Below are 26147 nucleotides of genomic sequence, written 5' to 3' on the forward strand. Positions count from 1 at the left end.
TGTGTGTGTGTGTGTGTGTGTGTGTGTGTGTGTGTGTAGGCACCTACCTGTGGGTGCTTGCAGAGGCCAAAAGCGGGCACTGGCACCCCTGGATCTGGAGTTATAGATGGTTGTACGCCACCTGACATGGGTGCTGGAAACCAAACTTGGGTTCTCTGCAAAGACAGCAAGCACTCTAAACAGCTGAGCGAGCCATCTCTTCAGCCCTGGGTTCTACTACAATGTCATGCCTGCTCTATCTATCTGCTTATAGCTCGCTCGCTCTGCCTCTCCTCTCTCTCTTTCTCTCTGTATCTCTCTGTCTCTCTCTGTCTCTCTGTCTCTGTCTCTGTCTCTCTCTCTCTCTCTCTCTCTCTCTCTCTCTCTCATTCTCTAACAACAGGTATTTTTTGAGCACCTGTTATGCACAAGACCCTGTCCAAGGTCCTGCGGGAACAGGGGCGAACAAGCCAGATGAGATCCCCACGCTCATGTAATTCACTGTTCAAGGGCAGGGAGTGGGGAAGGGCACCACCTAGGCAAAGGTGTGGAGGGGCAGAAGAGGAAGCTATCAGGCAGGATCTCCTGTTTGTCTGGGTGGGGAAAAGCAGAGATGGGGCTGAAGACACAGGCAAGGACCAGATGGCAAGGTGCTCTACCATCGTGTTGGGGACTGAGCTGCTCCCCAGAGTAATAGGAACCATGAGAGTGTTTAAGCAGGACTAGGACATGCCTAGATGTAGGTTTCAGAGACACAACAGGGCTGCAGGAAGGAGGGGAAAGTGGTAGGAGTCAGGTGGACGCTCTACCTACATCCAGGGAAGCAGGAGGCCTGGTCAAGGCATGCAATAGTGACAGGTGTAAAGAAGTGGAAAACAGAGCTGAGTCAAGGATGGAGGAACAGGGGCATCCACGGACACCTCAGATTCCACTCAGACAACTGTCCAAGCCATGCACAGGAAAGCAGGGCAGACAAGGCCCAGGTGTGGGCAGTGGGGGCAGGCAGAGAGGTGCCTTCAGCAGGAAGATGTCACAGACAGGCGGCAGGACATCCCACAAAATACCTGAGATGCACTCACACCTGCCAAGGCTGTAGAAAACAAGTCTGAGAAAACTGTCGCAGCCAGAGGAGGCTAAGGAGCAAGCCAACCAAATGCCACATGATATCCTGACAGGATTCCAGGACAGGGAAGGAAAAAAAGACAGCTATGCAAAAGCTGGTGCAATTGTACAGAGCATGGAGTGCTGATTCCAGAAATGGAGCGCTGGCCTTGTGGTCAAGACTGTGCCTGGGGAACAGAAGATGCACCTCGTTAGGAGAGCTGGGGTAGGGTGAAGAGGATTCTCAGAGGCTGCAGCTTCCAGAAGCAAATGCTCATTTTTAAAAGAACTTAAGTTTTCTGGTCTCAGGGACTAACTGCAGGAAAAAGGGAGATCAAAAGGAGGTGGGTGAGTCCGGGTGGCAGTGCAAAGGGATCTAGTAGAAACACGGGTCTGCTGAAAATCCCTGGCTGGGGTCTGGAAGAGTGGCAGGCTCTGGGCCTCTAGGGTTAGGATCATTTCCAACAAGACTCTGTGTGCTTTCTCAAAGTGCCTCAGGGGCAGAGGTATGACCTGTACCTGAGTAGAAACCATGGCTAAGTCTCCTTTCTGTTTATCTTTTTTTTTTTTTTAAATTTCATGTGTATGAGTGTATTGCCTGCATATATGTGAGTGCAACCGTGTCGTGCAATGCCATGGAGGTCAGAAGAGGGTTTTAGATTTCCCTGGAACTGGAGTTAAGGACAGTTCGTAGCTGCTATGTGGGTGCTGGGAATCGAACCTGGGTCCTCTGCAAGAGCAGTCAGTGCTCTTAACCGCTGCACCATCTCTCCAGCCCCTCCTTTCTGTTTATCTTAAATGGTTGTGCCGACTCTGCATTCCACTCCAAATACAGCCTTCTGATTTTACCATAAAAGTGCCCACTCTACGCCCCCAAGGCAATTCTGTGCCTTAGTATGAAAAGCACAAATATAAAAGTCAAGCATGAAATCTCAGAGGGGACCAGCTGACTCTGAGCAGGCAGGTAAGGGACCAAAATGTACTTGGCCTTCACCCAAGCTGGACATTACCCGCTGCTCACATTGACTCACTCATTCATTCTCCCCAGTTATTCTTTTAATTTTACTTTTATTTACATATGTGTATGTTTCTTTGTGAGTATATGCCACATGTGTGCAGGTACTCTCAGGGGTCAAAAGATGCCAGATGCCCTGGAACAGGCAGTTGTGAGCTACCCCACATGGGTACTGGGAACTGAACTCTAATCCTCTCCAAGAACAGCAAGTGCTCTTAACTGCTTAGCCATCTCTCCAGCCCTCACCCTAATTATTCTTTCAAATTTTTTTACATTTATTTAGTGTGTGTTTGTGTGTGTGTGCGCGTGCGCCACACACACATGCTGTGGCACGTATGTGGAGGTCAGAGGACAATTTGCAGGAGTCAGTTCTTTCCTTCCACCATAGGATTCTGAGGATTGAACTCAGGCTGTCAGGCTTGCTGGCAAGCGCCTTTGCCCCCTGAGCCACCTCACCAGTTCCCCAGTTCCCCTTTTACAAATACATGCATTCCTGTTACGTGTCAGCACTGTTAGGGTGGGCTCAGCAGGGAACAGAGCAGATACAGACTTTGCCTTGGTGGAACTGCCATTCCAGGAGGTGGCGGCAGGCATAAGATAAGTAAAACATGGTCAGTGACAAGGAGAGTAATTAACAGGAGAGAGAGAGAGCCAGAAAGGAAGCTGGTGGCACAGTTCTGTACACCCAGCTCCTCAGAGGCTGAGGCAGGAGGATGACACATGGGAGGGCTGCCTGGGCAACTCAGTGAAACTTGTCTCAAAAAGTAAAAAGAGGAACATTGCTACAGCTCAGTGGTAGAATGTTTGTCTAGCAGGCATGAGGTTCTGGGTTCAATTCTTGGTAAAACACACACACACATACACACACACAGGGTTCAATTCTTGGTAAAACACACACACACAGGGATCAATTCTTGGTAAAACACACACACACAGGGTTAAATTCTTGGTAAAACACACACACACACACACACACACACACACTGGGTTCAATTCTTGGTAAAACACACACACACATACACACACACAGGGTTCAATTCTTGGTAAAACACACACACACAGGGTTCAATTCTTGGTAAAACACACACACACACACACACACTGGGTTCAATTCTTCGTAAAACACACATGCACACACACATACACACACACTGTTAAGAAGAGGACAGAAACTTGGAAGCGGGGGCCAATTTTTAATCCATGCCCAGAGAAGACCTCTCTGAGGTGACCTGAGGGTAGACTCTAAGGAAAAAGCAGTTTTGCAGAATTTTTCACAGCTGTGGCTGGTACACACTTCACCTGCCCTACAGATGAGAAAAGTGAGTCTCAGATAAAATGGTTTATTTCAAGTTAGCTAGGAAGTGATTGGGACATCAGGGTGGGGACTGAACTACACCCAGGCTCAGAGTCTGTCATCAGGGACTCTGGCAGTCTTCACTAATCAATCCATCTTGCTTCTCTCCCTCACTAAAGCCAGATTTCCAAATGCTTGGAATAACCATGGCCATTCAGTAAGGCTTGACACAAGCTCCTGAGGGGACAGTGTAGAAAGACCAAGAGGACTTGGAAGAGGATGGGAGAGGGCATGTTCACGGGTACTCGATGTCTACAGTTTATCGTCTTAGTTTGTTGAGATTTAAGAGGGGAATGGTAGAATGGAGCTATGTGCCTCTGTCCTAAGAGTGCTGGGTGGGCCGAGGGTGGGAAAAGGGTAAATCTATGCCAGTCACAGACAATCCTCAAGACAGAGACCACCCATGGGGGCCCTGGATCCTCTACCTTTTCAGCCTAACCCAGCTCTGACCAGGGTGACTCAACAAACTGTCAGAGCTGGGGATTCCTGCCTTAACCAGTTCTGGCTACCCCTTCCAGCAGTGGCCCTGGTGGCCCTCCGTGGGTGGCTGAAGTGCTCCTCAGAGCTGCAAACAGGCTTGGAGCAGACCGAAAGGGGCTGTCCCTACCATGCCCCTTCCTTTCCCTCCCCCACATGAAGAAACACATCTCCTGGTTGGAAAAATGACTCATTCCTCATGCCCCAGAGGGTTGGGGTGGGGCAAGTCAGGCTGGGGAGACCCAGGTCACTAAACTAAGCCACTGCCCAGCTTAAGCTGAGATAGTTCTGGGCCCCGGGAAGACAGAGGACAGAGGGGGAGAAGGTGCAGAGACAAGGTGAGAGGGACTGTGCCGGCTCTCCTAACCCAACCTCGAGTGTGTCACTGGGTGTCACCCACACTGCTCAAACAGAACCTGGCAGAGAAGAGCAATCCCTCAGGATTTTGCTGAGTGAACTCTGTGGCTGACTCAGACATCTGGGGACAGTATGAAACAAAGCACCAAAGAGGGGTATGACATAAGCAAGCTCCTCGATGGAGGGCTCAAGATCTCCAGGAAAAACATGTACATGTGGTGTGTGTTTGGGATCCTGTTTTCTGTAAAAGAACACCGCTGGACCAGTGAGATGGCTCAGTAGGTAAAAGTGATTGCTGTGCAAGTCTAACGACCTGAGTTCAATCCCCAGAACTCCCATAAAGGTGAAAAGAGAGAACTGGCTCCACAAAGTTGTCCTCTGATCTTCATGTGCACATCCATACATACATACCACACATACACATACACAAGAATTAATCTTTCTGCTTTTTAAAAATATTTTTAAATTTTATTTATTATTTTTATTTTATGTGTGTGTGTATTGCCTGCTTGTAGGTAAGTGCACCTGTGTCCTGCAATTCCCACAGAGGACAGAAGAGGTTGTTGGATCCCCTGGAACTGGAGTTAAGGACAGTTGTGAGCTGCCATGTGGGTGCTGGGATTCAAACCCGGGACTTCTGCAAAAGTCAGTGTTATTAACTGCTGAGCCATCTCTCCAGCCCAATTTTTTTGATTTTTCAGTTTTAATTTTATGTGTATGAGTGTATTATCTACATATAAGTACACCAGAAGAGGGCATCAGATCTCCTGGAACTGGAGTTACAGACAGTTGTTAGCTGCCATGTGGGTGCTGGGATTCAAACCAGGTCTGCAGAACAATGAGTGCTCTCAACTGCTAAGCCATCTCTCTAGTCCCAACACTAAATATTTAAAAAAATATTTTTTTAGGCTGGGCGTGGTGGCGCACACCTTTAATCCCAGCACTCAGTAGGCAGAGGCAGGTGGATCTCTGTGAGTTTAAGGCCAGCCTGGTCTACATAGTGAGTTCCAGAACAGCTGGTCTATAGGGTGACCCTGTCTCAAAAAGACCAAAAAAAAAAAATAATAATAAAATGCCCATTACACAGTAGACAGGGACCAGGTTGGACTGTAAAGGGCAATTTTGTGAGCTCATCCTATGTCATCATCAGCAACACTGAACCCTTAGCAGTGTCTCCCTAGTAACTGTGTAAACTTGAACTAGCTCTAGAATGCCCGCTTACACTGGAGAGCTGTTACCAACACAGGCCAGCTCAGCACTGCCAGAGGCTCCCTCCCTCCCCTGGCCTTTCCCTGAGTGCAGGTATGGAGAGAGGATATAGGCTCTGTCTTCTGGGAGGTTGCTGTCCCCTCCAGGGAGAGAACTAACAGTCACAGCAGAAAGGCATGAATGCCCCATCACCTCCTCATTCAGCTCCCAGCTCACTCTTCCCCTCCACATGGGTACCACCTACTTCCCTCCAGAGTGCCCTCTGCTGGTTCTAGAGTAGCCTTCTCCTCCCTCCCCTTTGCAGACCTCCCAGCAGCCCCCTTCCTGAGCCCAAGCAGAATGCATCCCTTTAAGGGATGACAAAGGACAGACTCGTCAAGAACCCTGACACCTCTCAGCTCTGGGGCTTTGGCTGGTTCCCTTGCCTCACCAGGCCTCAACTTCCTTGTGTTAAATGGAACACAAGCCAGATACCCTGGCACACGCCTGTGGTCCCAGTTACTTGGGAAGCCGAGGCTCACATTAAGAAAAAAAAAAAAAAGGAGGACACAATATGACCCATTTCTTTTGGACTGACTCTATACAAAATAAATCAATGTGTTTGCTGCTCAGTACAGGGCCTGGCTCAAAGTTAATGCTTAATAAATCACTGTCTCATCTCCTGCTCCATGGAGCAGACCTGGAACAGGGCGAGAAAGCTGTGAAAATAAATGACGTGAAGCTCTATGTGAATGAGGGGTCCTTGATCCTTCCTTTGGGTGTCAAGTGAGGCTCAAAGACACCTTGGTGTCCCCATTAGGGGTCTGTCACTTCCCACCCCCCTTTGCAAACTCATAGCCCATTGCCCTGCTGCAGTGATTCCCACTACTGATCCCCATCCTGGCCTACCTAAACTTGCTTCCTGCTGACCCACCACGTATGGGGACATGAGGCTGGAGAGCACTGAGCCTGGAGCCTTCTGTGTTCTTCCTGCCCCTTCAGCCTCAGTTTTCTTCCGCACCATGTCCTTAGCCAACAACAGCTGCTTCCCAGAGGAGTTGCTATGCATAGCTCCCTGAGCAGAAATACCCATGTGGGGGGACGCTAGGGAGGCTCAGGGGGTAGGGCAGAAGAGCAGCTAGGAGGGGGTTACATTTACTGAGTAACTACTAAGCATCAGGAAGATGCAGAAATACAGGATCCTGGGAGACTGGGGGAAGGGAGGTTAGTAGATCCTGGTCTCTAGGCAGGCAGGAATCTAGTTCCCAGAGCAGGATCAAGCCTGGATCCAGAGTTTGGGACAATTCCAGCATAGCCTGCTGTCCCTCAGCAGGTGAGGGATATGGTGATAAAGGGGGTGAGTGGGGGGAAGTAAGCCCCAAAAAGAGATTTCATGCAGGGGATGCACTCCTCACAGGGGACTTCAAGTTGACTGGTTCCCAGGAAGGAGCAAGAACCCAAGGGAGGCGATAGGAATATCCTCTAGCTGAACATTCTGGTAACAACAGTGAGAAGTATCACTGGCCAAAAAGGGCCAACTGGGGAAGAGGAGGGAAATCCAACAGAAATGGCAACCAGCAACTTCCAGCTCAGGAGTGTCAGATGAGGGAGTTTCCCTGGCTTCTGGGAAGACCCTATCAGGCACAGGTCTAGGCTTTGGCCTCACAGCCCCTTTCCATGGCTGGGACATCAGGGCAGATCCCTAAGAGTCCCTCTTACCCCCTTATGGAAGGGCTGTTTATATGTCATGACTCTAGCCACAACCCCCACCTCTGTGGCTCTCTCAGGTCCCAAGGGCCTGGGTCTCTACAGGGTCAGAAAGGTCACAGTGAAAGAATTTGGAGGTCAGAGCAGGGCCCTTCCCCCACTAGCTGCTTCAAAGACAGAACCTCTGCCTTCCCAGCATCCCCTGCCTTGAAGTCCCAGGCGCTGCAGGGAGGCAGGAGATATGCAGCTTCCAGAAGGCTTGGAAGACAAACTGCAAAAGCAGCTGCCAACAATTTGGGCCCCAGTCAGGGTTTAGTTGGAAGGCCCAAGGCAGGAGATTCCGTCCAGCATCTGGACTCTGCTGCTCCAGCTGTGGCACCGGCCACTCATACAACCCTTCTAAGGTGCTGTACAGTCACCTGTCAAAGCAACTGGCCAGATCACCCCAATCTCCATCCATCACAATGCCCTGTCAAATCCATCCCTCCATATCTGTGGCCTCTCCCTCCAGCACCACACTCAACTCTACTCAGCGGCTAGAATGAGCTGGACAGAAGGAAAGAATCTTATCACCTACGCAGTCACAGCCCTTTCGGATTCAGGGGAAACCTCCACCCTGCCAGCTACCAATTTTTGCCTCTTCAGCTTAAATAGGGCCTTTGGTAAAGAAGAAGTAAAAGTTCTATTTCAAAATACACACATCCTGTGGCTCCCCATTCACTGTTCTGGGGATAGTTTGGCTTGAAGGGCCCTGTAGGGCCTTGGCCACATCTTGACCTCATCTTAGAGTATTCTTGCCCTTGCTGTCTGTTTATTCCAGTCCTAAGGAACAATGCTACATAGGTCACCCACCTCAGGGACCTTACAGATGTAAATGTTGCCTTGGCCTAGAATCCTATGTGTTCCATCTCTTGTACCTGGTAAACACTTAACTCGCCCTTCAGATTTCTTTAAATAGGTGTCTTCCTCAGGGACCTCCACACTGCCCCTGCTCTCTGCCTGGAAACAGTTCCTCCAGACCCTCTGTCTAGAGCCTGACAAGTTGACAATTAGTATTAAGCATCCTAGCCACTATAGCTAGCTTTGGGCACACTGCCTAACCCCTCTGGCCCTCCATTTCGTCATCCAATTGAAGATTAAACAAGTGCTCTTTCCCAAGGCCTTCATGACAGACAGAAAGTTCCCACAAGGCTCCCTGACTCCTCTGGATCAATTTCCCCAAACAAGTGATATTCTGATGGGGGCGGGGGGGATGACAAAATACAACACTGGGGACAGTGCTGGACCGAGAACAGATGTTTAACAAATTGATATTTCCAAAGTGAGATCTGCCGCCCCCAAAGGTCAGACTCAGAGAGTCTGCTAGAAATGGAGGTTTCTGGACAGCACCCAAACTTAGCGAGTCAAGATCTCTGGAAAGAGAAAAAAGACGTCGGCCCTTGTAGCCAGCATCCTTCCTGGTGATCTTCCTGTACCTGAAATCCTGGGAAGTGATGCAGTCTGGGTTGCTCCTGTGGTCCTGTAATCCTGGGGGGCATGATTACAGGCAGAGGAGCCTTGGTATGGGCTGAGACCACTATACTCAGATATACATGGGGCCTGTCACAACTCAGGTTCTTTCTACTAGCTTAAAAACATGGCACAAGCCTCATAGTTGGGATGGTGTGGGTACACATTCTAGCCTGCGACCTTGGATACTGGTCTCCTCTGTTCAGAGCCGCCCTCCCTGTGTCTAATGGCAGCTTACTACCTGACATACCAGGGTTGTCACCTTGCACAGAGGAGGTATGTTATATAAAGTTTTGTCCAGAGCTGAGGGTGGGGCAGAAGATACCTGCAAAACAAAACAGGAAGTGCTTCCCTGTCCCCATCCTGTGCCTCTTCTGTGGCTACACTCTAGGGCTAGAATCAGTGAACCCCAAGGATACCACAGGTCCTGGGCATCTACAGAGACAGAGACTCTCCCTGTAAGTTAACTAGCCTGGCACAGTAGGCAAGGAGTAGAGTTTGTGAAGAACAAAAGCAAAGGAAGTAGTTGCACAGTTGTCCATGACACCCCAGAGTGACCAGGACGCAGGGTCACATCTCCCAGGGATAGGTTTTGCAGGGCAGCAGAGCTGAGAGTGCCATGCAGGTGAGAACAGAGCCAGGCCGGTCAGGTTCAATCCTGCCTCTACCACTCCTGGCTCTGCCTGACCAGTAAACTGCTCATCCTTCAAGACCTAGCTCAAACATCAGATCCCTAGGCCTAGTTCGATGCCTATTCTTATGGTCCTTCAAAGGTTCCTGCCCACACGCTCACCAAACACTATCCAGTAACTTCCCTGCTGGCTTGTCTAGCTCTCCCACAGGCCTGGCACTTCCTGGAGGGCCCAAACACCCCATGCCTGGCATGCAACATGCACTCACCAGATGGCTTGCTTAGAATTCCAAAATTTTTTGTCTTCTGAGTCCCCTTCCTTCCCCTTCTAAATGCTTCTATTCTAATTCCAGTTCCTTCCCTTGATAGAGGCCCAGTATTTGCTAAGGTTTAAATTTTCAAGTCCCTGCTCCCAAAGGTCTGTATCTGTTCATCCCCAGGCCATGTTGAAGGTTCCCATGGAATAGGAAGAGATGAGGCCTGAGTCCACACAGCCACCCTGACAGAAGGACTATGGGGGCATTAGCTAGAAAAGAGAAGACACAGCCTGGTACTTAAGAACTTGGGACTCCCAGCATCTGGGAGGCAGAGGCAGAAGATCTCTGTGAGATCCCTAGGCTAGCTAATGCTATAGGGAGACCCTGTCTCAAATTTAAAAAAAAAAAAAAAAGGAAAGAAAAGAACTTGGGACCATAGGGGTCAGCAAGATGGCTCAGCAGGTGAGGGTGCTTGCCACCAATACTGATAACCTGAATATGATCACTGGGACCCACATAGTAGAAGGAAAGAACTGACCCTTGCAAATTGTCCTCTGTCTTCTATGTGCATACTGTGACATGTATGCACTCCCCCCTCCACACACATACACACAGAGAACTTGGACACTGTAGCCAAAACACCCAAGTTCAAATCCAGTTTACTGGCTGAAAGACCAGTAACTCTCTATGCCTCAGTCTCCCCTCCTATAAGAAGAAAAACGATGAGAAATGCCTCTTGTAGTACTCGATGGGAGGAGCCAGGGAATTTATAACAGCATGTTTAGCCCTGTGCCTGGCACACTGCAAACACTCAACAGTCATTATTATCACATAACTGCAAAGATGGCCGATCACCATGGAAAGAACAAAAGCAGCACTCAAGCAAGCTCTCTGGGTCACTGCAGCCAGAAGCTGTGTTTCACTCCTGAAGCATCACCAAGTCTCACCAGCCCCAGAGCTTGCCTGGTTGTCCCAGTTTCCTGGCTGTTGCTGTGATAAAATATCTTGACAAAAAGAGCCCAAGAGAGAAAGGGTTTATTTCAGCTCACAGTTTCAGGTTCATCATAGGAAGTCAAGGTAGCAGGAACTTCAAACAGCTAGTCACATCCCATCCTCAGTCAGGAGCAAAGAGAAGTGAATGCAGGCACGCCTTTTGCCTGCTTACTTGTGCTCAGCTCAGTTTATCCATTCTTATACAGTTCAGGATCCCCTGCCTAAGGCATGGTTTCCCATACTGGGCTGGGACAATCCCCCACAGACATGCTCACAGGCCAACCCAATGTAGACAATTCCTCATTGAGACTCTTCCCAGGTGATTTTAGGTTGTATCAAGTTGACACACCACCCTGACACTAGACTATTTTCTAATTACTTTGGTGCCACTGTAACCTACTTTCCTCCAGGAACTGCGAGCTAAGCAAAGGACAGCCCCTTCTCTCATCCAATCACCAGCCCACTGTGGTGCTATTTTGTGGGAAACACCTGCCAATCTGCCAAAGAAATAAGCTATGACAAGGCCTTGACCAAGGCCCCAGACAGCCTCAGTGGAAAAGCAACTGTCTCTCACAATGCCTACAAAGCCCACGTCCCCTCCAGGTGCATCCTTACCAGGGGCTGGGAAGGCACAGGGGACAGCAGAATTCTGTCTAGCCATAGATCAGGTAAGATTTATTAAGGACCTGCTATATGACAAACACCGATCCTAGCACTTGGTAAGAACTCTACCTCTTAACTCTCTGACCTTAGTACTGTAGGTTTCCTTTTACAGTAATAGAGGCTAAGAATCAAGTAATTTGAGTTGGGCATGGTAGCACGCACCTATAATGCTAGCCTTTGGAAGGCTAAAGCCAAACAGCCTTTAAGTTTGGATTATATAGCAAGTTAAGTTTGGATTATATAGCAAAGACTATATCTCAAAATAAATAAAATACAAGAAAAAGGAAGAGAGGGAGAGACTGGTGATGCGGCTCAGTTGACAAGACTGCTTACCCAGCATTTCCGCACTGCATAAACCAGGCATGGTGGTACATGCCTATAATCTCAGCCCTTTGGAGATGGAATCAGTAGGATCAGAAATTCAAGCTTATCCACAGCTACAAAGCAAGTTCTGTGCCAGCCTGGCACAAAGCAAAGGAGGCTGAAGAAATGCATGATGGGAGAGGGCTGGTGAGATGCTACAACATATAAAGACACAAGCCTGATGACAAGTTTGATTCCTGAAACCCACAAGGTGGAAAGAGAAAACCAACTTCTACAAGTTGTTTTCTGACCTCCACTCATACACACGCACACATACACAACACACAATATAAAATACTAAAAGAAGGCCAGGCGTGGTGGTACACGCCTTTAATCCCAGCACTTGGGAGGCAGAGGCAGGTGGATCTCTGTGAGTTTGAGGCCAGTCTGGTCTCCACAGCGAATCCAGGCCAGCTGGGGCTACAGGGAGACCCTGTCTGAAAAAGACAAAAAAAAAATTTAAATAAATAAATAAAAATAAAGAAAGGGATTATGATGGGGGTGGAGGCAGCCACCTAGAAAAAGCCTCTGAAAACAGCTCTGCAAAGAAAAACAGGCTAAAAGAGTTCAAGACATGGGCCAATCCTGCCACCAATAATAATGGTGCCATTAGTGCCACCCTGTTCTGGGTCCATCTCATTTGCTATCTGTGATCACCAAGGGATGGAGCTGCAACTTCTACCTCACGAATGGAAAGGCTGAGGCTCAGAGAGGAAAACTTACCTGCTGCAAGTCCTTCACAATAAGTCAGAGGCATGCCTTTAATCCCAGCACTCAGGAGGCAGAGGCAGGCGGATCCTCTGTGAGTTCGAGGCCAGTCTGGTCTACATAGTGAGTTCCAGGCAGCTGGAGCTACAGGGAGACCCTGTCTCAAAAAGACCAAAAAAAAAAAAAACAAAAAAAAACCAAACAAAGAACAACAAAAAAGTCAGTGGCAGATACTGTGTTAAAGCTCCCATCTGGAGCTAGAGAGATGGTTCAGTGATTAAGAGCACTGGCTGCTCTTGCAGAGGACCAGGGTTCAGTTCCCAGCACCCATATGGCAGCTAACAACTGTTCATAACTCTAGGTCCAAAGGATCTGATGCCCTTTTCTGACCTCCGTGGACAGTGCACGACATGGGCGCATTTACATATATGGAGGCAATACACTATCATTGCTACTAGTGGATGCAGGATGTGAGGAGCCACTGGGTTTTCACTCTGGGATGACCCTCCAGCCACTTGAGCCATGTGTGTGTACATGTGCATGTTTGTATGTGTGTGCACATGTGTATTGCTGATAACGAAGAGTCGAGGTCAAGGATCTCCCAACTATAATGGAGAAGCAAACTAAATCAGATAGGCCAATGACTGGAATTGCCTCATTTCCCCATCTGCTCGCGTCCCTCAGGACTGGAGAACAGCATGGGGAGGCAGTGGAGCCACTTCCAGCTCTTCAAAAGACTTAAGACAGGGAGTTAGCTCAGTGAGTAAGGAGTTTGTCTTATAAGCACAAAGACCTGGGTTCGATTTCCAGAACTCACATAAGAAAAGCTGGAGGTGGGACTGGAGAGATAGCTTGAGCAGAGGTTAAGAGCACTGGCTGCTCTTGCAGAGGACCGGGGTTTGATTCTCAGCACCCACATGGTGGCTAACAACCACCTATAACCCCAGTTCCAGGGGAATCCGACACCCTCATCTTACCTCCACAGGAATTGCACGACATTAACTTACATATATGCAGGCAATGCATTCATACACATAAAATAAAAATAATAAATAAAACATTAAAAAGAAGGGAAGAAAAGCTGGGCATAGTGATGTGTGCATGTAAGCCCAGTGCTAGGGAGAAAGAGATAGGCAAATCCCTGGGGCTTGCTGGCCAGAAAGCATAGCCAACTTAGCAAATTCCAGGCCAGTGAGAGATTCTATCTCCAAAAACAAGGCGTGAAGGAAGTGCTTAAGAAATGACACCCAAGGTTGTCCTCTAGTCTGTGTATCCATGCACACACACACACACACACATATGCACTCCCTCACATACATGTGAACATAAACACACAACCGACTCAGGACAAAACCACAGGCCCCATTTACTGAAGACTTGCTCTGCGCCATCAACAGCTTGACAACTTGACATCTGTCCTCAGTCATGCCTCATAGTGGAAGCTGTTAGCAGCATCCCATATTGGAGAAAAGCAACGCTCAAAGATGATCATTCAAAGGTCCCCCAGCTGGGCCTCAGTGCCAGAGCAAAGACCAGAACCCATATGCCTGTTTGCTCCAAAGGCCACATTCCAGGCAGAAGAACCACAGGATCTGGAGTCTGGAGATCAGAGACTAAGGTGCTGTACTGAACTTGTTGTGTCTGGGTCTTAGTATATGTGCCCATGAGTGCATGGAGGCCAGAGGAGGAGATCAGATGTGCCGCTTATTCCCTTGAGACAGTCTCTCACCGAACCTGGAACTAGGGTAACAGCCAACAAGCCCCAGTGATTCTCCTGTCTCTGTCCCCATAGCACTGAGATTATAGGCATATGTGGGTCCACACCCAAATTTTTATTTATGTAGTTGGGTTTGTTTTTTGAGACAGAGTCTCCCTGTAGCCCTGGCTGACCTAAAACTCACTATGTAGATCAGGCTGGTCTCAATCTCACAGAGATCCACCTACTTCTGCCTTCCAAGTGCTAAGATGAAAGGCATGTACCCCCATGCCCAGTTCCCACACCCAGTTTTTTACATGGGTGCTAGAGATTTGAACTCAGGCCCTCATGCCTGAGCACCAAGCACTCTTACCCACTGAGCCATTTCCCCAAACCCCTCTCTGATTCTTTGTCTATCTAAGAAGAAGTGGGTCTAGATGACGCCTAAGTCCCACTTCACACAAGACCTTTGTGAACTCTTGTGATTTCCCATCCTCCTCCACCCTGCCCACTGCTTCCGGAAGCCCAGGAGGAAGCCAACTGACCACGCTCGATACTCAAGAAGTCTCGATTCTACCATACTAGCTGGGGTCACCCAGGAACCACAAAACCACTAGACTACCCAGAGTGGAACTGCAGCCCAGAGGGCACAGAGCTGGGCTTCCTGATGATCACTGCTCCGTCACCTCCCAGCATGCAGGGTGACAGAATCAGGCCCTCTGGGTTCCTGGGGGCCAGGTGGTGGCAACTGGGTCACTATTTGAGAATGGTAAGGCTGAGTTCAAGTGGAGGATCTGCTTTGGTTTTTATTTGTTGTTGTCTTGAGCCAGGGTCTCACTATGTAGTGCTGCTGCTTTGGAACTTGCTGATGTAGACCAGGCTGGCCTTGAATTCACAGATATTAGCCTACCTCTGCCTCCTAAGTGCTAGGGTTACAGGTGTGCACCACCATGCCCAGCTCAAGTGCAAGGTTTTACGTGTGTGTATTGTTGTTGATTGTTGTTTTTGTTTGGAGACAGGATCTTATTATGTAGTTCTGGTTGGCCTGGAACTCACTATATTGACCAGGCTGGCCTCAAACTCATGGAGATCCACTCGCCTTTGCCTTCCGAGTACTAGGATTAAAGGCCTGTACCATCACACCCAGCTAAGTGGAGGTTTTAAATCCAGCTTTAAAGGCAATCGCTATCTACCATATCCTGCTATAAGGAGGGCCTGAAAGCATCTTACACGGACATCTTCTACCTTCTGGAGATGCACAAGCCGCAACACGTTGGCCTAGGACTTCCCTCTCACTGGACACAGCCTCTCTCTCTCTCTCTCTCTCTCTCTCTCTCTCTCTCTCTCTCTCTCTCCCCCCCCACACACTCTCTCTCCCACACCACACACAGCGCACATTTAAAAACACACTCCAAAGAGAGAGTGTGTATCGAGCCCCTCCCAGCCTCTCTCTCTCTCTCTCTCTCTCTCTCTCTCTCTCTCTCTCTCCTGCCCCCTACAGTCCATCTGCCACACCACAGCCAGGGCCCATTTTAAAACATAATCCCAAAGGAGTGACTGCATTTGGAGCCTTCCAGGGACTTTCCATCACTCAGAATGAAATGCCAACTCTTCCCCTCCTCTCCTGACAAGGCTCCCAAAACCAGACCCCTCCATACCTATGACTTCCTATTCCTGAACTTTGATGCCTCTGCTCAGCCATGCGGGCCATCTTGCCACGATAACATGCTATATCCTTCTGCCCTGTCTCAGGCCCTTTTGCATTCACTATACTTTCTGCCCCAAATTCCTAGATGGGGTGGCCCCCATCTAGAGCCATCACATCACAGTCATTCTCCCATGTTACCACATTTTGCTTCTCTCTGAAGTGACTTTACTTGCAGGTGAGTTTGCACGTTAGTGTTGGGTTTCTGCTACTGGACCTGAGCTCCTTGGGAGCTGGATTTGCTAACCACATAGATTTTGTCCTTGGGGATGAGTAGGTATCTCGTTTAGTTTTTTAGAAGCCAGTAGGTAAGGATGGAGTGAATTGCCCAAGGCCAGAGAGCCAGGAAGTGGCCACATACCCAGGCTGGCCTGATGCCAAGTTTTGTTTCTGTTAAACCTCCAAGAGTGAGCTGACTCACTAGGAGACTCTTAGCGAAGGGACCAAGAAAGGAGAGCCCATCTGCTCTCTCCAGGGCCTTCTGCAGAGATACAGGGCTACTGGGACTCACAGGTCACCCAGGCCCAGCTCTGGAGGTGGAGAAGCCCCCACTGACAAGAGCAATGGTCCCCAGATGAGCAAGACCACCAGAAACCAGTGAACAGGAACTTCAGTCCACATGATGCTTTGCAGAAGAGGAAACTGCGATGAAGGAGGGAAAGACGTGAACCTGAGCCATACTGGCCAATCAGCAGCAGGCCCTGTGCAGAGGAGTGGTCCCTCCAGGGCCAGGGTCACTTTACTACAAAGCACACTGGAAGGCAGGGCTGGTGGAATGCAGCTCAGGGCTGCCAGTCCCTGAGGGCAGGGGCAGGTCTAGCCAGGAGCCAGGAGCTGAGACAAACCGGATTTCTGGCCTCAAGCACAGGCCTAGCATTGGGCTGGTGGCAGAAATGGAACAACTACCTCAAAGGATGGACTGGCAGCATCTGTACAGGTCAGATGTGTGCAGACATGCACAAGAAGGTCACAGGGGCCCCAAACTGAGATAAACCCAAATGTCAGTCACAGATACATACAAGTGCATCTACCCAATATACCACAACTCAGCGTAATGAGGAGCAGATATGGGACCAGGCACAGGATAGAGGAACCTCAGAGAAGCTCAGTAGTGACCCAAGCTGATGGAAACCAGGCCTTGGGGAATGTGTGTGCATGAGTCCACACAGATAAAGTTCAGGCCAGGCCAACAGAAAGGACAGCAAGCGCGTCCAAGGCCTCCTGTGGTCAGGGGCTGATGGAAGGCCCATGGGAGCTGTAGAGGTGGCACGTGTCTTGGTCCGGATGTTCTGCAGAGGGACACACTGGCAGAATCAAGCTGTGTAGGATTCGGATTCCCTGGGGACACTCCCTCTACTTATAGCAACACATTGGTGTCATCTCATCAGTCAGATGATGACAGCAGCTGAGCTCTGTGGAGCCCCAGGACTTCTCAACATGGAGCTGGGCTCTTTTAAAACAATCTGTTTAAACTCTTCTAACCACTGGACAAAATAAACTCCAATGGTTCCAAATCAGAGGTGAGGAAAACCACACTCAGAAAGAAGACATAACAGCCCAAAGTGCCACAGCAAAAAGCAACAAAGTGGGGCTGGAAAGCTGGCTCAGTGGTTAAGAGTATTGGCTGCATTTGCAGAGAACCTAGCACCCACATGGCAGCTAACAACCATCCTTAACTCCAGTTCCAGGAGATCTGATGCTGTTTTTTGTCCTCCAAGGGCACAAGATACATATATGGTGCACGTAACATACATGCAGGCAAAACACTCATACACATAAAATATAAATAAATATATTTTTATTTTATGTGTGTGAGTGCATTGTCTGCATGTATGTAAGTGCACCCATGTCATACAATGCCAGTGGAGGTCATAGGGTATCAAATTCCCCTGGAACTGGAGTTATAGATGATTGTTAGCTGCCATGCAGGTGGTGGGAATTGAACCTGGGTCCTCTGCAAGAACAGCCAGAGCTCTCTACTGCTGAGCCATCTCTCCAGCCCCATAAATATATTTTTGTAAAATAGTGGCGATCCAAGATGTAGCTGACTTGATAGAATGTTTGCCTAGCACACATGAGCCCCTGGGTTTGATTGCTAACACCAAATAAACCTGGTGTGGTAATGCAAGCCTGAATTCCTAGCACTCAGGAGGTAAAGGAAGGAGGACCAGGAGTTTAAGGCCAACTTCAGTAATATAGGGAAATTAAGGCCAGTCTGGGCTACAATGAGACCATGTCCAAAAGGAAGGAAGGTGGAAAGGAGGGAGGGAGGGAGACAGAGAGAGAGAGAGAGAGAGAGAGAGAGAGAGAGAGAGAGAGAGAGAGAGAGAGAGAGAGAACATGTATCGGCTGGGGGAAAGCTCTCTCCAGGGCCTTCTGCAGAGATACAGGGCTACTGGGACTCACAGGTCACCCAGGCCCAGCTCTGGAGGTGGAGAAGCCCCCACTGACAAGAGCAATGGTCCCCAGATGAGCAAGACCACCAGAAACCAGTGAACAGGAACTTCAGTCCACATGATGCTTTGCAGAAGAGGAAACTGCGATGAAGGAGGGAAAGACGTGAACCTGAGCCATACTGGCCAATCAGCAGCAGGCCCTGTGCAGAGGAGTGGTCCCTCCAGGGCCAGGGTCACTTTACTACAAAGCACACTGGAAGGCAGGGCTGGTGGAATGCAGCTCAGGGCTGCCAGTCCCTGAGGGCAGGGGCAGGTCTAGCCAGGAGCCAGGAGCTGAGACAAACCAGATTTCTGGCCTCAAGCACAGGCCTAGCATTGGGCTGGTGGCAGAAATGGAACAACTACCTCAAAGGATGGACTGGCAGCATCTGTACAGGTCAGATGTGTGCAGACATGCACAAGAAGGTCACAGGGGCCCCAAACTGAGATAAACCCAAATGTCAGTCACAGATACATACAAGTGCATCTACCCAATATACCACAACTCAGCGTAATGAGGAGCAGATATGGGACCAGGCACAGGATAGAGGAACCTCAGAGAAGCTCAGTAGTGACCCAAGCTGATGGAAACCAGGCCTTGGGGAATGTGTGTGCATGAGTCCACACAGATAAAGTTCAGGCCAGGCCAACAGAAAGGACAGCAAGCGCGTCCAAGGCCTCCTGTGGTCAGGGGCTGATGGAAGGCCCATGGGAGCTGTAGAGGTGGCACGTGTCTTGGTCCGGATGTTCTGCAGAGGGACACACTGGCAGAATCAAGCTGTGTAGGATTCGGATTCCCTGGGGACACTCCCTCTACTTATAGCAACACATTGGTGTCATCTCATCAGTCAGATGATGACAGCAGCTGAGCTCTGTGGAGCCCCAGGACTTCTCAACATGGAGCTGGGCTCTTTTAAAACAATCTGTTTAAACTCTTCTAACCACTGGACAAAATAAACTCCAATGGTTCCAAATCAGAGGTGAGGAAAACCACACTCAGAAAGAAGACATAACAGCCCAAAGTGCCACAGCAAAAAGCAACAAAGTGGGGCTGGAAAGCTGGCTCAGTGGTTAAGAGTATTGGCTGCATTTGCAGAGAACCTAGCACCCACATGGCAGCTAACAACCATCCTTAACTCCAGTTCCAGGAGATCTGATGCTGTTTTTTGTCCTCCAAGGGCACAAGATACATATATGGTGCACGTAACATACATGCAGGCAAAACACTCATACACATAAAATATAAATAAATATATTTTTATTTTATGTGTGTGAGTGCATTGTCTGCATGTATGTAAGTGCACCCATGTCATACAATGCCAGTGGAGGTCATAGGGTATCAAATTCCCCTGGAACTGGAGTTATAGATGATTGTTAGCTGCCATGCAGGTGGTGGGAATTGAACCTGGGTCCTCTGCAAGAACAGCCAGAGCTCTCTACTGCTGAGCCATCTCTCCAGCCCCATAAATATATTTTTGTAAAATAGTGGCGATCCAAGATGTAGCTGACTTGATAGAATGTTTGCCTAGCACACATGAGCCCCTGGGTTTGACTGCTAACACCAAATAAACCTGGTGTGGTAATGCAAGCCTGAATTCCTAGCACTCAGGAGGTAAAGGAAGGAGGACCAGGAGTTTAAGGCCAACTTCAGTAATATAGGGAAATTAAGGCCAGTCTGGGCTACAATGAGACCATGTCCAAAAGGAAGGAAGGTGGAAAGGAGGGAGGGAGGGAGACAGAGAGAGAGAGAGAGAGAGAGAGAGAGAGAGAGAGAGAGGAGGAAGGGAGGAGAGGAGGGAGGGAGGTTAGATCCTGGGTATGCTGGTCTCCAAGGCCCACTCCTGAGGCTCAGTCCCCAGGGCCCTGCCTTGCCCTGTCTTACCATCACTGGATGCTTCCTCTATGCCTGCCAGCCCTGCCCACACAATTCCTCCTCATTTCTGGGCTGAGCAGACAGCTCATGTGTGCAATGGACTGCAAACAGGCTACTTAGAAAACGAGTCCTTCCTCCTCCCCTAGAGCTGCCTCCACCCTCTGTACCCCTCTCATGGTCACACATCGCTGAGGTCATTCCAGTCCTGGACCTCAGCTCCAAACATCAGGAGCTCAAGAGACTGAGCAGCTGGCAGGGGCACTGCTGACCCTAGGGGTCCCTTTCAAGTCCTGGGCTCCCCAAGCCCAGCCCATGGTCCCAGAGCACCAGGAGGCCTTGAGGTTAGAGTCTCCACCCTTGGCTGTAGTTTCCAGTGACACAAGCCAGTGTCTGGATTTAGAGAATCATAAAATGTTTCTTTGGAATAACAAGTGCTGCCATGGCCATTTCTCCTTTCTCTTCCTGTGCCAGCTCTGCTAAGTGTTCTCTCCCTGACTGTCCAAAACAGGGGCTGTGGGATCCCCCTCCATAAAGGACAAAGCTGGAGCTCAAGGGTTACACAACATGCCCATCAGCTCCCAGTGGGGAAGTGGTAAGGCTAGATACAAACCAGGTCCACACACGGACAAGGCTAGTCTAAACCAGAGCAATATGCTGGCTGCTCTACATGACATTTCTGAAAACAGAGCCCTTAACTGTTCAACCATGTCATTTTGCAGATGGGGAGACTGAGGTACAGGAAAGCTGAGTGTCTCATTCAAGTCTGGGTCCTTGGCCTTGCTTTCTATAATCAGGCCTGTCTGCGGCACCTGCAGGGGCAGCTCTGAGAGGCTGGCAGAAGGCAGGAGAGGGAAGCTCTGGCTCCAGGCAGAGGTAAATATTGACATGATGTGTTTACACTGTAACCGGAGTCCTCTTGGCAGCTGCCCACACCCGCCCTCCTCACTCCGCAGCCAAGAAGGCAAAGAGCAGGCCAGGAGGTGGGCTTGGGGAGGCAGCTTCTGGGGGCAGGGGCTCCACCTGCACACAGGGGCGTGTGGTCAGAAAGCCAGGGGCAGCTCCAGTCAGGGGACCTGAGGAGTGTGAGGCAGGGAGTGACTGTTACCTAGTCAGGGAGATGGGTGGTCTGGACCAGGAGCCACAAGGCTTAGGTTCAAGTCCTAGCTCAGCCACTCATCAGCAGGAGACCAAAACAACATGAGTACAGGCTTTCCTAGCTGTCAAAGGCTGTGTATAGGTGGCAGACAGACAACCAGCCTTTCAGCCTGGCCAGCATCCAGTTCCAGTGGCTCAACACCTTTGCCTACTGCCGATGGTCCCATCCCTGCGCCCAGGAGCTTTCCTGGGAAGACGGGGTTTCTGCTAAATGGGCTGGCAGCTTACAGCCAAAGCCATTAGCTGCTTCGTTCAAGTCCCCACTTTCCTAAGTGACCTTTGAACCTCACATTTTACAACTCCAAACTTGATAAGCCTTGTCCCTGGGCTTAGAGAGATGATCAAAACATCCTGCCAGAGGGGCAGGAGCCCTCACTCTAAGCTCCTGTATGGCTCCCCAGTGCCCTTAGGCTAAAGTTCCAGTTCCCTCATATGACCCTCCCCAAGTGCACCTGCTCTGGCCACCTGCAAAGTATCATCATTTGTACGCCACATGAGCTCTTTCCTAGAGGCCAGCTGCCTATCTTGTACACAGTTCCCATTGCTTGATGCCCCTCCTGGTCCCATGTATTCTTTTGTTTTTGAGACGGGGTTTCACTATGGATCCCTGGCTGGCCTCAAACTTCTGGCGATCTTCCTGCTTCTGCATCTCCAGGGCTGGGATCACAGACCTGCACCACCACTCACTTTTTCTTCCCATTACAGCTTGAAGAATGTCATGTCCTCTTCTGATCCCCAGGCCAGGTTCCCCTTCCCCATCCCCCCCAGATCCCCATGGCAACAGGAACTGCACTTGTCATTTCCTGCTCACATCAGCTTGCCTATTGGACTGTGGCAACTACCTGTCAACCTCAGCCACACTGACTACAGCCCCAGGCTTCCTGCTGTCCCAGTCTGACTTGATGGATGAGGAGGAGAACTGACTGTGCATGGAAGAGGAAAGGATGGAGCAGAAGCACAAAAAGTATCTAGATATGATGGTTCCCCCTTCCCAGAACCACCTCCTGTTCCTTCAGGCCCGCTGCTTCTGACAGGGTGGATGTCTCGCCAGTTCTGTCTGGGAAACTGGGACCGTTCCTTCCTTCTTTACCCAAAACTGGAGCAATGCAAGGAAACATGAGTAACTGTTGCTATTCAGCTTGCTGGCTAAGATTAAGTGTGGAAACATGAGCAATCCAGTGCAGCCTGGTTAGCAGCATAAGCCCAGCTGCCCAGGGCAAGGTGGCTATCATGCTCTTACAACCCCATTCCGAGTGGCTGGCCGCCTATCTTCAAATAATAATAATCTCTGCAATGTTTCCATGTCCACTACATTCCTCACAGTAACATCCCGAGAAGCAAGAGTAAATCTGTCCCTCATGGGAGGAAAGGGAGCAGAGAGAGAGAGAGAGAGAGAGAGAGAGAGAGAGAGAGAGAGAGAGAGAGAGAGAGGAGATGGCTGATCTAAGGCCACATAGCAAACTCATAGGACATCAGGATTCAAACTGATGCCCTGGATCTTGTCTTCAATTCAACCTTTGTCCAGTAAAGATATCTCCTGACTCAGTTATGCTCAAACTCAGACCCTAGTGTGGATTGCAAAGGGCCAATTCTCAAGACACCACCAGACACACACTGGGAGTGTGAGGTTAGGTCTCCTTCCCTGCAGCTGATTTGCCTGGTTAACCCTTCTAAGCATCCAGCAATCTCATGTCTTCTCTGGCACTGCCTAGCTCTGGGTCCCTGGGCCACCTCCTTCCCATCTCTGTGCCTGATGCTGGGTGGTTTGATGACAGCTGGAGGCAGGAGATATAAAAAGCCTTCATCCTACAGCCTGTATGGGGGTTGGGGGGCTTTCCATAAGAGGCTATTAAGAACAGTACCGATTCCCTGCCAAGAGGTTAGGGACCTGGGTGGGGAGTTGGGAGCACAATGCCAACAACAGGAAACAGCCTGTACGGTCTGCAAAAGCACCCAGTTAGGACCTAGGGGGTCAGGGGTAAACTTGGGTTCCATTGGAGGGGAGGGAAGCTCAATTTCAGATTCAGAGTAGGAATAACCCTGAATCCTAACCACTCTCCTGAATGATGGTCAGAGACCAGCATTAGGGGAGCCTAAGGAGGCCTGACGTCAGCCCTCACTCCACCCACACACGGTGCATCAACACCATGCGTCAGCAGTCCACAGTGGGCTCCCGCTCCCTGGCGGCCAAGCCTCTGCCCTCTGTCCTTGGCTATTTCCCAAGCCCACTCTGTCCCCTCTTACCATGTTCCTGCATACTCAGGTGCCAAGCCAGCCCTACTATGGCCTTCCATGGAGCACTCCTTGTATCCTCACATCTCTGGTCATGTGTCACACAGGTTCCCCCTAACTGGGACACATTTTCCAATTCAGATGCCACCTGATAAAGACTCTCCCACCTCTCCAGCCAGAAGGGGGCCCCTAGCATGTACCACCTGGCCTGAGGACCAATTATGAATGTTTGGGGACCAGTGGAAGTCCCATCCACACAAGGTTTATGTCACCTTTTCTTCCTCTGCACAGAGTTTGGCATAGAGCAAGCATCCTATCTCCATTGAACAATAAATAAAACATTCTTTACATACCATTATCCCACTTTTCTCCCCAAATAAGATGAATTTCAATTGTTCACCCAGACCAGCAAATAGGTTGGATGCTTAGCAGAACTTCCCAATTTGACCTCAAGGTTGTAAAATAAAGGAAACCAAGTGGTATTCAAACAAAAAACTCTCACTTGAGTTTACCTCAACCTGATCCCCCGTGCCAGCTCTTTGGAGTTAAGACCTGTAATCCCATCTTGTTGATGAAGAAAGTGTACACCACAGTGACAGCACACCCAGACCAAAGTCCCTATGGGGAAGTTAAGGACCTGGGATTAGAACCCAGATCTGTTTGGGGCCCAAGTCTAAGGTCTTCCTGATGTCCTGGAAGTCTTTTCAGGTTTAAGTCTCTATAAAATGTCACCAAGGCAGGCTGGGACCTTCTGGCTCTCTCTCACATTCTTTTATGGTGTTGTTAGTTGATTTATTTGAGCCCAGGCTGGCCTTGAATTCACCACCTGCCTGCCTCAGCCCCCCAAGTGTTGGGATCACAGGCATGCACTACCACACCTCACTTTCTGGTGGTGTGTAAGGAGGGCTCAGAGAGAGGATTTATGACCTCAAAGACTTCTCTTTCATTACTTTCTCATATCCCAACACTTTAAATAAGTGCTGGTCCTCCGGTGACCCATTCTCTGGCCATGAAACTCTCCAAGCAGTGCATTCCAGGGTGACTCTTTACAGGGGTGGTAAATGGAGTCCAAGACGATCTCTTGGTACCTTGGGGGTAGAATTAAGCCACAATTCTCTAAGGGGGGCAAGTGGTACCTGGGGGGGAAGATGGCAGTGGGTAAGAAAGGAGATGCAGAAAACAGAGAAAGAGGGTATCTAAGAGGGACTCAGGTTCAGATGGGGCAGGGACTGGTCCTGGATTTGTCAATGAGGGCTCTCCAGCTTTCCAGGTTGTCCTCAGTGGAACCCCTCACCCAGGCTTGGGAGGGGCATCTCGGGGACCAACAGCAGAGGCTCCAGGCCCACAATCTCCTCAGGCCAGACATTGTGCTTTGGACTGGATGGACAGGGCACAGAGCCTAGCTGTAGGGGGGACAATCAGAAGGGCTGGTCCACAGGGAGAGAAGTCAAAGAGAAGCAAAGAGTGTGATGGAGAGGAAATCACAGGCCCTGAAGACTCAGAGGCCTTACCTCTGGGCTGGAGACAATTCCCCTCCAGAAGCCCTCAAAAACAGCCCAGCCTGGATCAAATGGATATCCTTTCAGGGGCTTGAGACCTCCATGAAATCCTTTCTTCAGGGACCCCTCCTTTCCATAGTGCTTCTGCCCATAGACACTTGGCCTCTCTGAGAATTCATTATTGAGAGATGCTGGGAAGATGAGACAGCTGGGCCCCCGACCTCAGGGTGTCCTCTTCTCTCTAACAGACACCTACTCCTATCCCTTATGCCACAGCTGGATCTTCCGTAGAAAAGTGCCTCCTCCTACGATGTCCCACATTCGAGCATTCTCGAACCCCAGACCCACTTGAGTTTATATGAGGTCAGGTCCAACTGGCCCTTGACATCTCGGAATCACCACTACTCAGGAATCCGACCCGTCCCAGCCATCTAGGGTCTCCACGCCAAGCTGACTGAGCTCAGGGGCTTGCCCACACCCCAAACCCGATCTCATCAACTGTCCCCCAAACCGAATCTGCCACCCAAAGTCTTCCACGCCCGGCTAGTGCCAGTAGCCCAGAACCAAGGTCCATTCGTGCGGCCGTCCCTGATGGATCCTCGTGCAGTGTGGCCAAGACGGGCCCGGGAGGCCCCCGAAGGCACGCCTCCCAAGAGGTGGGCGCGGGCCGCGGCTGCAGCGGACGCCCAGCCCCCCCGCAAGCTCGCGGCCGCGATGCTCTTGCCGCGCAGCCGTCCCGACCGTCGGGGCTGCACCGAGCCTGGGCGAACTGCGGGTGCACTCACCTTCGCTCGCAGGCTCCGCGCCGCCCGGCTCCCGCTTTTGCTCCCGCTGCGCCTCCCGCTCCGGCTGCCCCGGCTACGATGCGCGGAGCCCTCTGCTCAGACGGCGCGGCTTGCAGCCCCGGCAGCGCGCCGCTCCAGAGCCCAGGCCCGGGGGGCGGGGTCCGCCGCACACCAATAGCAAGGCGCGGGGGCGGTGGGCCTGGGCGCCACAGCCAATCAGACGTGGAGGCCGAACTCCCCCGCCCCCGCGGGCTCCTTAACCCTTGGCGCGCCGCGGCACTGGAAACCCCAGCTGACCCAGAATGCGGTGGGTCCGCGGGCGGGCGCCGGAGCCTCTTGCTTGGTCTGCTGAGTCCTGAGGTCGCCCCGACAGATTCTGGGGGGCAAAAAGAGCTGCCAGCTTTGTCCAGTTAGGGCTCCGGGTGTCTTGGGGACCTTTGTCTCCTGCCTAGCGTCTGCACTGGT

The 26147-nt window shown here is 50.4% G+C and overlaps 1 protein-coding gene across 2 annotated transcripts in view; it reads right to left on the minus strand.

Moving 5' to 3' along the window:
- Positions 1-25815, minus strand: part of Ece1 (endothelin converting enzyme 1) — a 122983-nt gene extending 97168 nt beyond the window's left edge. For both annotated transcript variants that reach the window (XM_029566188.1, XM_017799512.2), the window contains exon 1: positions 25683-25815. The gene's annotated coding sequence lies outside the window, so the exon portion shown is untranslated. The remainder of the gene's footprint in view (positions 1-25682) is intronic.
- Between the last annotated feature and the right edge of the window lie 332 nt (positions 25816-26147).

This window comes from Nannospalax galili, unplaced genomic scaffold (assembly GCF_000622305.1).
Source record: "Nannospalax galili isolate Female #2095 unplaced genomic scaffold, S.galili_v1.0 scaffold2019, whole genome shotgun sequence".
In the NCBI taxonomy this organism is placed as follows: Eukaryota; Metazoa; Chordata; class Mammalia; order Rodentia; family Spalacidae; genus Nannospalax; species Nannospalax galili.